Source organism: Theropithecus gelada, chromosome 20 (assembly GCF_003255815.1).
Source record: "Theropithecus gelada isolate Dixy chromosome 20, Tgel_1.0, whole genome shotgun sequence".
Taxonomy (NCBI): Eukaryota; Metazoa; Chordata; class Mammalia; order Primates; family Cercopithecidae; genus Theropithecus; species Theropithecus gelada.
In genome coordinates this window covers 56021881-56036201 of record NC_037688.1, presented here as the reverse complement: position 1 = coordinate 56036201, position 14321 = coordinate 56021881, and positions in this window count along the sequence as shown.

The window sequence follows — 14321 nt, the reverse complement described above, 5'->3', positions numbered from 1 at the left end:
AAAAAAAAAAAAAAAAAAAAAAAAAAAAAAAAAACGATCCTCCCACCTCAGCTTCCCCAGTAGCTAGGACTACAGGCATGTGCCATTGCTCTGGGCTATTTTAGTTTTATTGTTACTTTTGTAGAGACGGGGTCTCACTGTGTTGCCCAGGCTGGTCTCCAACTCCTGGGCTCAAGCGATCCTCCTGCTTTGGCCTCTCAAAGTGCTAGAACTACAGGTATGAGCCACTGTGCCCAGCCAGACAGATCCTTTTGATAAGATCTGTCACTGTGTTCAGAATCCTACAATGGCTTCCTGTTCCACCCCGAATCAAAGCTGAAGTCCTCAGAGTGGTCTCCAAGGTCCCACGAGCTCCGAGAGGTCACAGGAGGCCTAGAGCCTATGTCGAGGTCAAGTTTCAATCCAGGCACATTCCAGCCTCATCCCTGTACTGCCTGCTGAGAATGTGCTCACCTGGAAGCCTTCACCTTTGCCTCATACTCCCCCAGGGCTCCCTCCCGCCCTTCCTTCAGTGTCAGAGCAAACTTCCTGAGCAGCCTAGTGGAGAGAAGCCCTCCTTAGCCTGCTTCGCTGCACACTGAGCGCTCATCACCACCTGCAGGACCATGTATTTGTTTGTTACCCATCTCTCCCCACTAGAATGGAAGTTCCATAAGAGCAGAGGCAGTGTTTGGCAAACTGCTACTTCCCTCCAGCCCCCACGCCTGGGACAGGGCCTGGTATGGTGATGGGAGCTCCATAACAACTTGTCAAATGAATGAATGCATGCCCGCTACTATTTTGGGGACCAAAGAAACAGTAATAAACAAGACACACAATCCCTGTCACATCCTCTGAGACTTACTTTTTTTTCCTTTTTAATTCTTTCTTTTTTTTTTTTCCTTTGAGATGGAGTCTTGCTCTGTTGCCCAGGATGAAGTACAGTGGCTCAATCTTGGCTTACTGCAACCTCTACCTCCTGGGTTCAAGCAATTCTCCTGCCTCAGCCTCCTGAGTAGCTGGGATTACAGGCACACACCACAATGCCCGGCTAATTTTTTTGTATTTTTAGTAGAGATGAGGTTTCACCATGTTGGCCAGGCTGGTCTTGAACTCCTGACCTCAAGTGATCCACCCACCTCAGCCTCCCAAAGTGTAGCCTGGAGGATTACAGGCTTGAGCCACCACGCCCAGTCTTTTTTTTTTTTTTTTTTTGAGATAGAGTCTCACTCTGTCACCCAGGCTGGAGTACAGTGGCGCGATCTTGGCTCACTGCAACCTCCACCTCTGGGTTCAAGCCATTCTCCTGCCTCAGCCTCCCAAGTAGCTGGGATTACAGGCATCTCTACTAAGCCCCATCTCTACTAAAAATACAAAAATTAGCCAGCCTGTAGTCCCAGATACTTAGAAGGCTGAGACAGAAGAATTGTTTGAACCCGAGGAGGCGGAGGTTGCAGTGAGGCAAGATCGTGCCACTGCACTTCAGCCTGGGCTACAAGAGCGAAACTCTGTCTCAAAAAAAGAAAGAAAGAAAGAAATACAGTGTGCAATAAATGTAACGTGCTTGAATCATCCCGAAACCATCCCTCCACCCCCATCCTCGCTTCACCCCACCCCACCCCACCCCCGGTCCGTGGAAAAAATGGTCTTCCACAAAACCAGTCCCTGGTGCCAAAAAGGTTGGGGGCTGCTGTTCTAAAGAGGAAAACAGACATTCTATAAGTTACATAATTATATATGAAATGATGGGGCGGGGGCAGAAATAAAAAGAGAGAGAGGCCAAAAAGAACAGAAAAAAGCCCTACGGGGCAGAAAGGACTCCTACCCAAGTATTTGATTTGGGATATGTTAAAGAAAGCTCTGTCATTTCAGAATGGCTGCCACTTCCCTGCCATGATAAAGGTGTCGTCCACTTTAATGGATTGTTAGGGATGGAGGAGAAATCTACAAACGCAAAAGAGTATCACTGGTTCCCCAGCTTGGTGGACAAACATCACCTCTTCAGATCCCCCACTGAGTCAGAGAGTGGCGGGACTCGCCACCAGGGGGCCCCGGCTTTTGGCAGCCATGGCTTCTGTCTCCGCCATTCACTCATGTCACCGCTGAATTCACTTGGACAATATCAGGCATCCTCCAGGCTACAAAGCTTTTGTCCTGCCATGCCCATGGCTTGACTGGAAGGGCTTCTAATCTCACCCACACGCTGCAAGATAACTAGCCCTGTCCCTGTGGCCCCTTCTGTCCTTTAATTTAGCCTTGGTCACCTCCCCTGATCATGGCACATTCCTTCTTGAGGGTGCTGGTATCCTGTCCATAGTCTGCCATCCAGACTAATCAGTCCATCAAAAAGGTTCCAATAACATTAAACTTCCGGCCGACTGCGGTGGCTCACGCCTGTCATCCCAGCACTTTGGGAGGCCAAGGCGGGCAGATCACTTGAGGTTAGGAGTTCTAGACCAGCCTGGCCAACATGGCGAAACCCCGTGTCTACTAAAAATACAACATTAGCCCGGTGTGGTGGCTAACACCTGTAATCCCAGCTACTCGGGAGACTGGGGCAAGAGAATCCCTTGAACCTGGGAGGCGGAGATTGTGGTGAGCCGAGATCGCACCATTGCACTCCAGCCTGGGCAACAAGAGTGAAACTGTCTCAAAAATAAAAAATAAATTAAAAAAGAAACAAAACATTAAACTTCAAGGCCGGTTGCAGTGTTGCAGTGGCTCACACCTATAATCCCAGCACTTCGAGAAGCTGAGGTGGGAAGATCACTTGAGGTCAGGAGTTCGAGACCAGGCTGGCCAACATGGTGAAGCCTCATCTCTACTAAAAATAAAAAATTAGCTGGGCATAGTGGCAGGCACCTGTAATCCCAGCTACTGGGGAGACTGAGGCAGTAGAATCACTTGAACCCAGGAGGTGGAGGTTGCAGTGAGCTGAGATCACACCATTGCATTCCAGCCTGGGTGACAGAGCAAAGCTCCATCTTAAAAAATAAAAATAAAATAAAAAACATTAAACTTCAGAAGGAAAGGGAGTTGTAGCCTTGATTCCTTTTTTCCCAAGATACTCCTTGAGGTCTATGCAAATGTTCCCAACTCCTCAGCAGTCACAGCTAAGCGGGCCAAGGCGAAGTGATTTGCAAAGTGATTGCAAAGACCCCATGACACCCCTCACACACAGCCATAGATGACTACTCAACTTACAGTCACATCACCATGGGAGAGTCACCAAACGGCATCTCTCTCTCTCAGAAATGTCAACATCTATACACCCATCTAGTGTCTGGTTTAGGGTGGAAATGTGGGTGTAAGAAAAGTAATTTAGAGGTACTTACTGGCAACTGAGGGGAGGAGACTGTTCCTCACCCAGCCTTGGGTTAGTGGAGCTTTGGTGTAATGGACAAAAACAGAGGTTTTGATTTGGAGGCGAAGAAAGGGGACAATGGGTCCAGAGGCCAAGAGCAGACAAGGACAGCCAGGAAGTGGGCCGAGCATGGTGGACTCAGAAGACGGGGAGCCCCATCTTGGGATGCCTCAGAGACATCGTGGAGGGGGCTTGGTTTTCCTTTTTGAAAATATTTATTATTATTATTATTAATTTATTTTTTATTTTTATTGCTTTTTTTTTTTGAGACAGAGTCTCACTCTGTCGCCCAGGCTGGAGTGCAGTGGTGCAATCTTGGCTCACTGCAACTTCTGACTCCCAGGTTCAAGCGATTCTTCTGCCTCCGCCTCCCAAGTAGCTGAGACTACAGGCGCATGCCACTACACCCAGCTAATTTTTGTATTTTTAGTAGAGACGGGGTTTCACCATATTGGTCAGGCCGGTCTTGAACTCCTGACCTCATGATCCACCTGCCTTGGCCTCCCAAAGTGCTGGGATTACAGGCATGAGCCACTGCACCCGGCCCTGTTTTTTGTTTTTTGTTTTTTGTTTTGAGATGGAGTTTTTCTCTTGTTGCCCAGACTGGAGTGCAATGGCACAATCTCGGCTCACTGCAACCTCCACCTCCCAGGTTCAAGCGATTCTCCTGCCTCAGCCTCCCAAGTAGCTGGAATTACAGGCATGTGCCACCACGCCCGGCTAATTTTGTATTTTTGTAGTAGAGACGGGGTTTCTCCATGTTTGTCAGGCTGGTCTCAAACTCCTTACCCCAGGTGATCTGCCCGCCTTGGCCTCCCAAAGTGCTTGGATTACAGGGGTGAGCCACCGTGGCCAGCCTACAAGCTGTTCTATCAGCAAAGTCTTTATGACCTGTATCTTGTGCCGACCTCCTGCCTCATCCTGTGACTTAGAATGCCTTAACCTCCCGGGAATGCAGCCAAGCAGGTCTCAGTCTTATTTTACCTAGCCCCTACTCAAGATGGAGTCGCTCTGGTTCAAATGCCTCTGACACTCCTGCCTCAGCCTTTCAGACAGCTGGGACTATAGGCACACACCACCAGGCCTGGCTAATATCTTAATTTTTAGGGACAGGGTCTTGCTATGTTGCCCAGACTAGTCTCAAACTCCTGGCCTCAAGTGATCCTCCCACTACAGCCTCGCAGAGAGCTGGGATTACAGGCATGAGCTACCACACCAGGCCTTGATTTTTCTTAGTATGTGGGCTCAAGTCATTCAATGTTGATGTTAAAGGAAAATGGGGCTAGGCACCGTGGCTCACACCTGTAATCCTAGCACTTTGGGAGGCCCAGGGGGGCAGATCACCTGAGGTCAGGAATTCAAGACCAGCCTGGCCAACATGGCAAAACCCCATCTTTGCTAAAAATACTAAAATTAGCCGAGCACGTTGGCTCATGCCTGTAATCCCAGCACTTTGGGAGGCCGAGCTGGGTGGATCACTTGAGGTCAGGGGTTTGAGACCAGCCTGGCCTAACATGGTGAAACCCCGTCTCTACTAAAACTACAAAAATTAGCCGGGCACAGTGGTGGATGCCTGTAATCCCAGCTACTCAGGAGGGACAGGAAAATTGCTTGAACCCGGAAGGCGGAGGTTGTAGTGAGCCAAGATCGCGCCACTGCACTCTAGCCTGGGCGACAATATAATAATAATTATTATTATTTTTTGACAGAGACAAATAATAATAATTTTTTTAAAAAAAGGAAAATGGGAGGTGATTGTAGCAGGTAGAGGATTTGGAGTGATAATTACAATTGTAATAAGGACCACAAGGTGCTAAGAGTAATGAGATGTAGCGGACGTCTGCTATTTTTGCCTGTTCAGCATCCACTGGTTCTGCTTTGTGTGATAGCACCCCAAGCTTCCTTTGAACCAGCCCTTCCTTCAGCGGAGGCCGACCCCACCCCTTCGCTCTGTGGGGTGGCCACATGACCCAGGTCTAGCCAATCAGCACATTCCATCCCTAAGCCGCGGCTGTGTGCCCCTAGTCCAAGCTAGGCTGCTCCTGGACTTCTGCACCTATTAGGGGAAAGTGTGTTCTCTTTTCATTGGAGTTGCTAAGCGTGTGGGATGTAAGCCTGGACTTGCTGGTGGCTGCCTTTGCCACTGCTTAGGGAGATTCTGGCCAGGCATAAAGCCCGCACAGAGTAAATGAAGCTGGGCCAGGAGATGAGGAGAAATGGATTCTGATTGCATTATATCAGTACTAGGATCTGTGTCTGAAATCCAAATAGCTTTTTTTCTTTTCTTTTCTTTTCTTTTCTTTTCTTTTCTTTTCTGTTTCGAGACGGAGTCTCACTCTGTCACCCAGGCTGGAGTACAGTGGCACGATCTCAGCTCACTGCAACCTCTGCCTCCAGGTTCAAGTGATTCTACTGCCTCAGCCTCTCGAGTAGCTGGGATTACAGGCGCGCACCAACACACCCGACTACTTTTTGTATTTTTAGTAAAGACAGGGTTTCACCATGTTGGCCAGGCTGGTCTTGCACTCCTGACCTCAAGTGATCTGCCCCACCTTGGCCTCCCAAAGTGCTGGGATTACAGGCGTGAACCACTGCTCCCAGCCTCAAGTGGCTTTTTCAATTACATGAGCCAACATATTCTCACAAATCCATTCGAGTTTGATGTCTGTTACTTGCAAATAAGGGAGTTCTGATTGGTTTCCAGTGAAACCTCATCTGTAAGACCCCTGAGCTGCCAGTATCCACGGGGCTTGCCCTATAACAGCTCCTGTGCAATACAATAGCCTTGAACACTGGAAGCCACTGAGCCCTTCTATGACTTCTTTTATTTTTCATTTTTCTTTTTTTTTTTTTTTGAGACAGAGTCTCACACTGTCGCCCGGGCTGGAGTGCAGTGGCGCAATCTAGGCTCACTGCAACCTCTGCCTCCCAGGTTCAAGCGATTCTCCTGCCTCAGCCTGCCGAGTAGCTGGGACTACAGGCACGCACCACTAGGGGCAGTTAATTTTTGTATTTTTAGTAGAGACAGGGTTTCACAATGTTGTCATGGATGGTCTCGATCTCTTGACCTCATGATCCTCCCGCCTTGGCTTCCCAAAGTGCTGGGATTACAGGCGTAAGCCACCAGCGTCCAGCCTCTACAAAAAATTTTTTAAATTAGCAGGCGTGATGGTGCGCACCTGTAGTCCGCAATGGAGCCTCGGCCTTCCAGATGGGCAAGGCTGTTCTCTGATTGGCTGAGGTCTTTGTCACCTGCTCCACCCCTGAGCTGGAGCCCCACCCAAAGTAATTGACTGAAAGGGGGTGTTCTTCAGTGGGAAATTAGGTAAGGTGTACATTATTTGGCCCTAACTCTTCACCCTTCCCCTACCCATACCCTTGGCCATGTAATTTTGCAGTGCCCTTCTCTCACGGGCAGGATGACCTGATGCCTCTTTTTTCTTTTTTGAGATGGAGACTCGCTCTGTCACCCAGTCTGGAGTGCAATGGTGCCATCTCAGCTCACTGCAACCTCCACCTCCTGGGTTCAAGAGATTCTCCTGCCTCAGCCTCCCAAGTAGCTGGGATTACAGGAGCCCGCTACCACGCCCAGCTAATTTTTGTATTTTTAGTAGAGAAAGGGTTTCACTGTGTTGGCCAGGCTGGTCTTGAACTCCTGACCTCAGGTGATCCGCCTGCCTCAGCCTCCCAAAGTGCTGGGATTACAGGTGTGAGCCACCATGCCTGGCCCTGCCTCTTGAGCCAGGGGGTTCAAGACCAGCCTGGGCGACATAATGAGATTTCAGCTCTATTTAAAAAATAATGATAATAATTTAAAAAAAAAAAAAAAAAACCAGAATGGCCCTACCGTTTACTGGCAGGGAAGAGTCGGGGGGGCCTCCTGTCATCTCCAAATCATAGGACTGTCCCCACCAGCCATAGCTGATAATTTTAGGAGTGGCTCCAAGGAGTCCCAAACTGGGCCCATTACAAGGAGGGTTACAATTGAGATGAGAAGCCAATCAGTATCTGTTATAATGAAAAATATGAGAACTTAGGAGTCGTGGGGCAGGTGTGTTTAGTTGAAAGCCTAGAAAAGCGGAGAGAGTCCATGTGTTTGTTACTTATGGTAATGCCAGTTGCTGGAACAGATAAGCCCCCAAATCTCTGTGGCTTAACATTACAGAATTTTATTACCTGCTCAGATAACAGTCTAAGGCAGGTCTGCCACATGGCCATTCAGGGACCGCTACCTTGTGGTTCTGCTCTCTCTCGGGGCCTCTACTGGTAGATGGCAAACAATGCAGAGAGGAAAAGACAGATCCATGATCTTAACCATCTCAGCCCCAGACGGGGGCCGCGTCGTTTCCACCCACCTTCCATCAGCAAAAACCAGTCACGTGACCACACCTAACAGCAATGAAGGCTGGGAAATACATGCCCAGGAAGGGAAGGAATCAGTTTCTTTGCAGAGGAGAGAAGGAAGGAGGAAAATAGAAGGAGGGAGAGAAAGAGAGAAGAACTAATGAGCACAAAGAAGAAAGACAGCCTAGGCACAGTGGCTCACATCAGTAATTCTAGGGCCTTGGGAGGCAAGACAGGAGAATCACTTGAGGCGAAAAGTTCAAGACCAGCCTAGGCAACATAGTGGGACCCTATCTCTGCAAAAATAATAATAATATTATTATTAAATAAAAGAAAGGGAAGGCCGGGCGCAGTGGCTCAAGCCTGTAATCCCAGCACTTTGGGAGGCCGAGACAGGCGGATCACGAGGTCACAAGATCAAGACCATCCTGGCTAACCCAGTGAAACCCCGTCTCTACTAAAAAAAATACAAAAAACTAGCTGGGCGAGGTGGCGGGCACCTGTAGTCCCAGCTACTCCGGAGGCTGAGGCAGGAGAATGGCGTGAACCCAGGAGGTGGAGCTTGCAGTGAGCTGAGATCCGGCCATTGCACTCCAGCCTGGGCGACAGAGCGAGACTCCGTCTCAAAAAAAAAAAAAAAAGGGAAGAGACAGCCATGAAGATAACTAGCTGAGGCCAGGTACAGTGGCTCGTGCCTATAATCCCAGCACTTTGGGAGGCGGAGGTGGGCAGATTGCTCGAGGTCAGAAGTTCTAGACCAGACTGGCCAACATAGCGAAACCCCATCTCTACTAAAAATACAAAAATTAGCCGGGCATGGTGGCAGGTGCCTGTAGTCCCAGCTACTCAGGAGGCTGAGGTAGGAGAATCACTTGAACCTGGGAGGCAGACGATGCAGTGAGCCGAGATCACACCACTGTACTTCAGCCTGGGCGACAGAGCAAGACCCTTTCTCAAAAAAAAAAAAAAATCACCTGGCTTGTTAAAACAGATTCCTGGACCCCACCCCAGAATTTGATTCAGGTTGGGAGTGAGGCCTGTGAAGTTGCATTTCTAGCAAATTCTCAGGTGATACTCATGCTGCTGCTCTCAAACCACACTGTGAAGTTCCAGACTAGGAGACTCCAAAGAGACACTGGAGCCAACCACAATGTGCAAACCTGATTAAGTCCTGATTTGGAAATTAAACATCTTTAAAATGCATTCAGGGAATAATTGGGTTCATTTGAACGTGGACTCAATATTAGAAAATTTATATTAATTTTCTTGGGTAGGGTGCTGACATGCGGCTGGCTATAAGGGAAGATGCTTATTTTTAGGAGATTCACACTGCAGTCGTTAGGGGTCAAGTGGCACGATATCTACAGCTAACTTTTATTTTATTTATTTATTATTATTACTATTATTATTGTTGTTTTAGAGACAGGGTCTTGCTCTGTCACCCAGACTGGAGTGCAGTGGCGTGATCGTAGCTCACTGCAGCCTCAAACTCCTGAGATCAAGTGATCTTCCTGCCTCAGCCTCTGCAATAGCTGGGACTATAGGCCCACACCACCATGCCTGGCTTACAACTAACTTTTAAATGTTGGCCAGGCGCAGTGGCTCACGCCTGAAATCCAAGCACTTTGGGAGGCCAAGGCGGGTGGATCACTGGAGGTCAGCAGCTCAGACCAGCCTCGCCAACATGACGACACCCCGTCACTACAAAAAACACAAAAAAAATTAGCTGAGCGTGGTGGCAGGCACCTATAATTCCAGCTACTTGAGAGGCTGAGGCAGGAGGATCACTTGGACCCAGGAGGTAGAGGTTGCAGTGGGCCGAGATCGTGCCACTGCACTCCAGCCTGAGCATTAGAGCGAGACTCCATCTCAAATAAATAAATAAATAAATAAATAAATAAATAAATAAATAAATAAATAAATAAATAAATAAATAAATAAATAAATAAATAAATGTTTCAGCAAAATACATACATACACACAAAGAAAATATGACAAAATGGTAATTACTGAATTTCAGGACAGGTGTATGAGTGACCATTATACCTTTTTCAACTCTTATATGTTTGGATGTTTTAAATACTTAAAGCTATTTATAAATATGCAGTAGCTCATGCTTGTAATCGTAGTATTTTGAGGGGCTGAGGTGGGAGCATAGCTTGAGCCCAGGAGTTCAAGGCTGCAGTGAGCTATGATCGCACCACTGCACTCCAGGCTGGGTAGCAGAGCAAGACCCTGTCTCAAAAAAATGTAAAATAAAATGAAATAAATCTGGGGAGGGTGTAGGGGAGGGACTAGTGCATCACAACCTAATTGAACAAGCAGGAGGCTGCCATGGGATGAGCCAGGCCCAACTGTGTCAGTCCCTCTGGGTCATTCTAAGGAGTTTGGATTCTATCCTGAATGCATGAGGAAACCCTTGAAGGCCTTAAGCAGAGAGTGATATGGTCTGATTTTTTTTTGAATCTGTAGCTTTGTTGTTGAGATGGGGTCTTGCTAGGTTGCCCAGGCTAATCTCGAACTCCTGGGCTCAAGCGACTCTCCTGCCCCCAGCCACCTGAGTAGCTGAGATTACAGATAAGCACCACCATGCCCAGCTAATTTTTGTATTTTTAGTAGAGACGGGGTTTCACCGTGTTGGCCAGACTGGTCTCAAACTCCCGAACTCAAGTGATCCGCTCACCTTGGCTTCCCAAAGTGCTGGGATTACAGGTGTTAGCCCCTGTGCCCAGTCAATTGTACATTTTTAAATAACTCAAAGAGTGTAATTGAATTGTTTGTAACACAAAGGATAAATGCTTGACGTAATGGATCCCCATTTACCCTGATGTGATTATTACGCATTGCATGCCTGTATCATGCACCCCATACATATATATGCCTACCATTACCCACAAAAATTAAAAAAGGAAAACATTATCCTTTTGATGCTTGGCCACATGGAGGATGTAGCAAATGGTTCATGGCCAAGCACAAGAGAGCCACTAATGTCTGCACCAGGAAAGGATAGTTGTCCAATTATAACCCAGAAGCAGCCTCTGGTGTCAATAGCTGATTGTTCTGAATAAGCCCAGGTTCTTTGCTTCCCCAAAGCTGTGTGAAATTTAAAAATTCATAATCATCGACAAATGATAATCGTAATACAGATGCCAAGGCACCACCCAGACCAAAGAAACCCGATTCCCTTGGCACCGGGATCAAATCCAAGATCCCCAGGGATTTATTTATTTATGTATTTATTTATTTATTTATTTTGAGGTGGATTCTGTTCAGTCGCCCAGGCTGGAGTGCAGTGGCGCAATCTCAGCTCACTGCAACCTCCACTTCCTGGATTCAAGCAATTCTTGTGCCTCAGCCTCCTGAGTAGCTGGGATTATAGGTACCCGCCGCCGCGTCCAGCTAATTCTGTATTTTTAGTAGAGAGGGGTTTTACCATGTTGGCTAGGCTAGTCTCGAACTCCTGGTCTCAGCTGATTTGCCCACCTCAGCCTCCCAAAGTGCTGGGATTGCAGGCACGAGCCACCACACCTGGCCCCAGGGGATTCTTGATTGCAGCCAGGCAGAGCCTACAGTCCTGGGGTGGCGAGGTCCAGTAGGCCTATGACGGACTGGCTCCAGGGTCCCTGAGCACAAGGTTGCAAGACCATGTTGTCACACTCTGGACCTCTTATGAGTACAGACAGACCCTGGCTCTGGAGGACCCGGGTCAAAGAAACCTGTCCTCTTGAGGCTTGGGGATCTCTTAATCCTTTTCTTTTGACAAATTGACTTCTCTGATGATGTCAATGATCCATATGCATAGGAAAGAATTAAAATAAAAGTGGCCTGGTTTGCCAGGCGCAGTGACTCACACCTGTAATCCTAGCACTTTGGAAAGCTGAGGCAGGTGGATCACCTGAGGTCGGGAGTTTGAAACCAGCCTGACCAACATGGAGAAACCTCATCTCTACTAAAAATACAAAATTAGCCAGGCGTGGTGGCACATTCCTGTAATTCCAGCTACTTGGGAGGCTGAGGCAGGAGAATCACTTGACCCTGGGAGGCGGAGGCTGCAGTGAACCGAGATCACGCCATTGCACTCCAGCCTGGGTGACGAGAGTGAAACTCCATCTCAAAAAAAAAAAAAAAAGTGGCCTGGTACAGTGGGTCATGCCTGTAATCCCAACACTTTGGGAGGCCGACGCAGGAGGACTGCTTGAGGTCAGGAAGTTCAAGACCAGCCTGGGCAGCATAGCAAGACCCTGTCTCTAATAAAATAAAAAATTAGGCTGGGCATGGTGGCTCATGCCTGTAGTCCCAGCTACTTGGGAGGCAGAGGCAGGAGGATCGCTTGAGTCTGGGAGGCAGAGATTTCAGTGAACAGACATCACATCACTGCACTCCAGCCTGGGCCACAGAGCGACTCTATCTCAAAAAAAAAAAAAAAAAATTAAAAAAAAACCAAACAGGAGGCATGGAGGCACACACCTGTAGTCCCAGCTACTCAGGAGGCTGGGGTGAGAGAATCACATGAGCCAAGGAGTTTGAGGCTGCAGTGAGCCGTGATCAGGCCACTGCATTCCAAACTGAGTGACAGAGTGAGACCCTGTCTCCAAAAAAAAAGTATTTTTTAAAAAGTACAGGAAGGAAAATAAATAAGCTGTGTGTGGTGGCTCATGCCTGTAATCCCAGCACTTTGGGAGGCCAAAGCGGGTGGATCACCTGAGGTCAGGAGTTTGAGACCAGCCTGGCAACATGGTGAAACCCAGTCTCTACTAAAAATACAAAACTTAGCTGGGCGCCGGGCGCGGTGGCTCACGCCTGTAATCCCAGCACTTTGGGAGGCCGAGGCGGGCGGATCACAAGGTCAGGAGTTCGAGACCACAGTGAAACCCCGTCTCTACTAAAAATACAAAAAAATTAGCCGGGCGCAGTGGCGGGCGCCTGTAGTCCCAGCTACTTGGGAGGCTGAGGCAGGAGAATGGCAGGAACCCAGGAGGCGGAGCTTGCAGTGAGCCGAGATCGCGCCACTGCACTCCAGCCAGGGGAACAGAGCGAGACTCTGTCTCAAAAAAAAAAAAAAAAAAAAAAACTTAGCTGGGCATGCTGGCACACGCCTGTAATTCCAGCTACTCGGGAGGCTGAGGCAGGAGAATCACTTGAACCCAGGATGCAGAGGTTGCAGTGAGCTGAGATCCTGCCACTGCACTTTAGCCTGGGTGACAGAGTGAGACTCTGTCTCCAAAAAGAAAACAAAAAAAACAAGAAAGTAAGTAAAAGTCACCTAGAATCCCATTACCCTGAAATAGCCCCTGTTTCATTCAGTGAGCACCCTTCAAGCATTTCCTTATGAAAACAAACACCCACGAACACACACGGAGATGTATGTAAGCGGGTCATATGCATGAGCATCGTTCATCATGGGCAGCCTTCTTCCTTCTCTTGACTTACGTCCCACCCTCCCTCTCCCCCATGGCATCCCTCCCCAGTGTCAACTGAAAAATAATACGGTCTTCATTTGAGAGGAGATTTTGCTTCTTATAAAAAGTTGCAGCTTGCAGGCTGGGAAGCATAGCCTCCAGTAGAGACCAAAAGCAGGCACTTCAAGGGAGGGAAAAGTGGAAGAGAAATGTATGCCAAACAGATTGGCTAAGTATACATATTGTTTTGGTCTGTTATTGCATTGCTATAAAGAAATATCTGAGACTGAGTAATTTATTTAAAAAAAAAAAAAAAAGAGGTCTGGCCGAGTGCGGTAGCTCATGCCTGTAATCCCAGCACTTTGGGAGGCCAAGGTGGGCAGATTGCCTGAGTTCAGGAGTTCAAGACCAGCCTAGCCAACATGGTAACACCCAGGCTCTACTAAAAAAATACACACACACACACAAAAATTAACCAACCATGGTGGTGGGTGTCTGTAATCCCAGTTACTCTAGAGGCTGAAGCAGAAGAATCACTTGAACCTGGGAGGCAGAGGTTGCAGTGAGCAGAGATCACACCACTGTACTCCAGTCTGGGTGACAGAATGAGACTCCATCTCAAAAAAATTAAAAAGAGGTTTAATTGGCTCAAAGTGCAGCAGGCTGTACAAGCATGGTGCGGGCATCTGCTCAGCTGCTGGGGAGGCTTCAGAGAGCTTTTACTCATGGTGGGAGGCAGAGTGGGAGCAGACACATCACATCGTGAAAGCAGGAGCAAGGGGGCGGAGAAGGTACCACACACCTTCCAACAACCAGATCTCGTGTGAACTCACCCACTACCCTGAGGACAGCACTAAGCCATCATGAGAGATTCACCCCAATGTCCCAAACACCTCCCACCAGGCCCCACCTCCAACACTGGGGATTACATTTCCATAGGAGATTAGGGCAGACCAAATATCCAAACTATATCAGATATTTAAGAGGTTACAGGAGGAGCTATGAATATTCATGAAGGAGAGGGCGCACACATACTCAGTAAACAAACATGCATCCCACGTTCACTTTGAGCTGGAGACTTAACATGTAAGTGCATTACAGTGAGGCCCTGGATGTCAGAAGGTAGGTAAAGCAGAGGGCCCGAAAGCATTCAGTGCGCAGCCTCTGTAAACCTGCCAGGACCAGTCTATGTCAGTGGCCTCTTGTCAGGAGAAAGTTACTGAAATCAGGCTGGG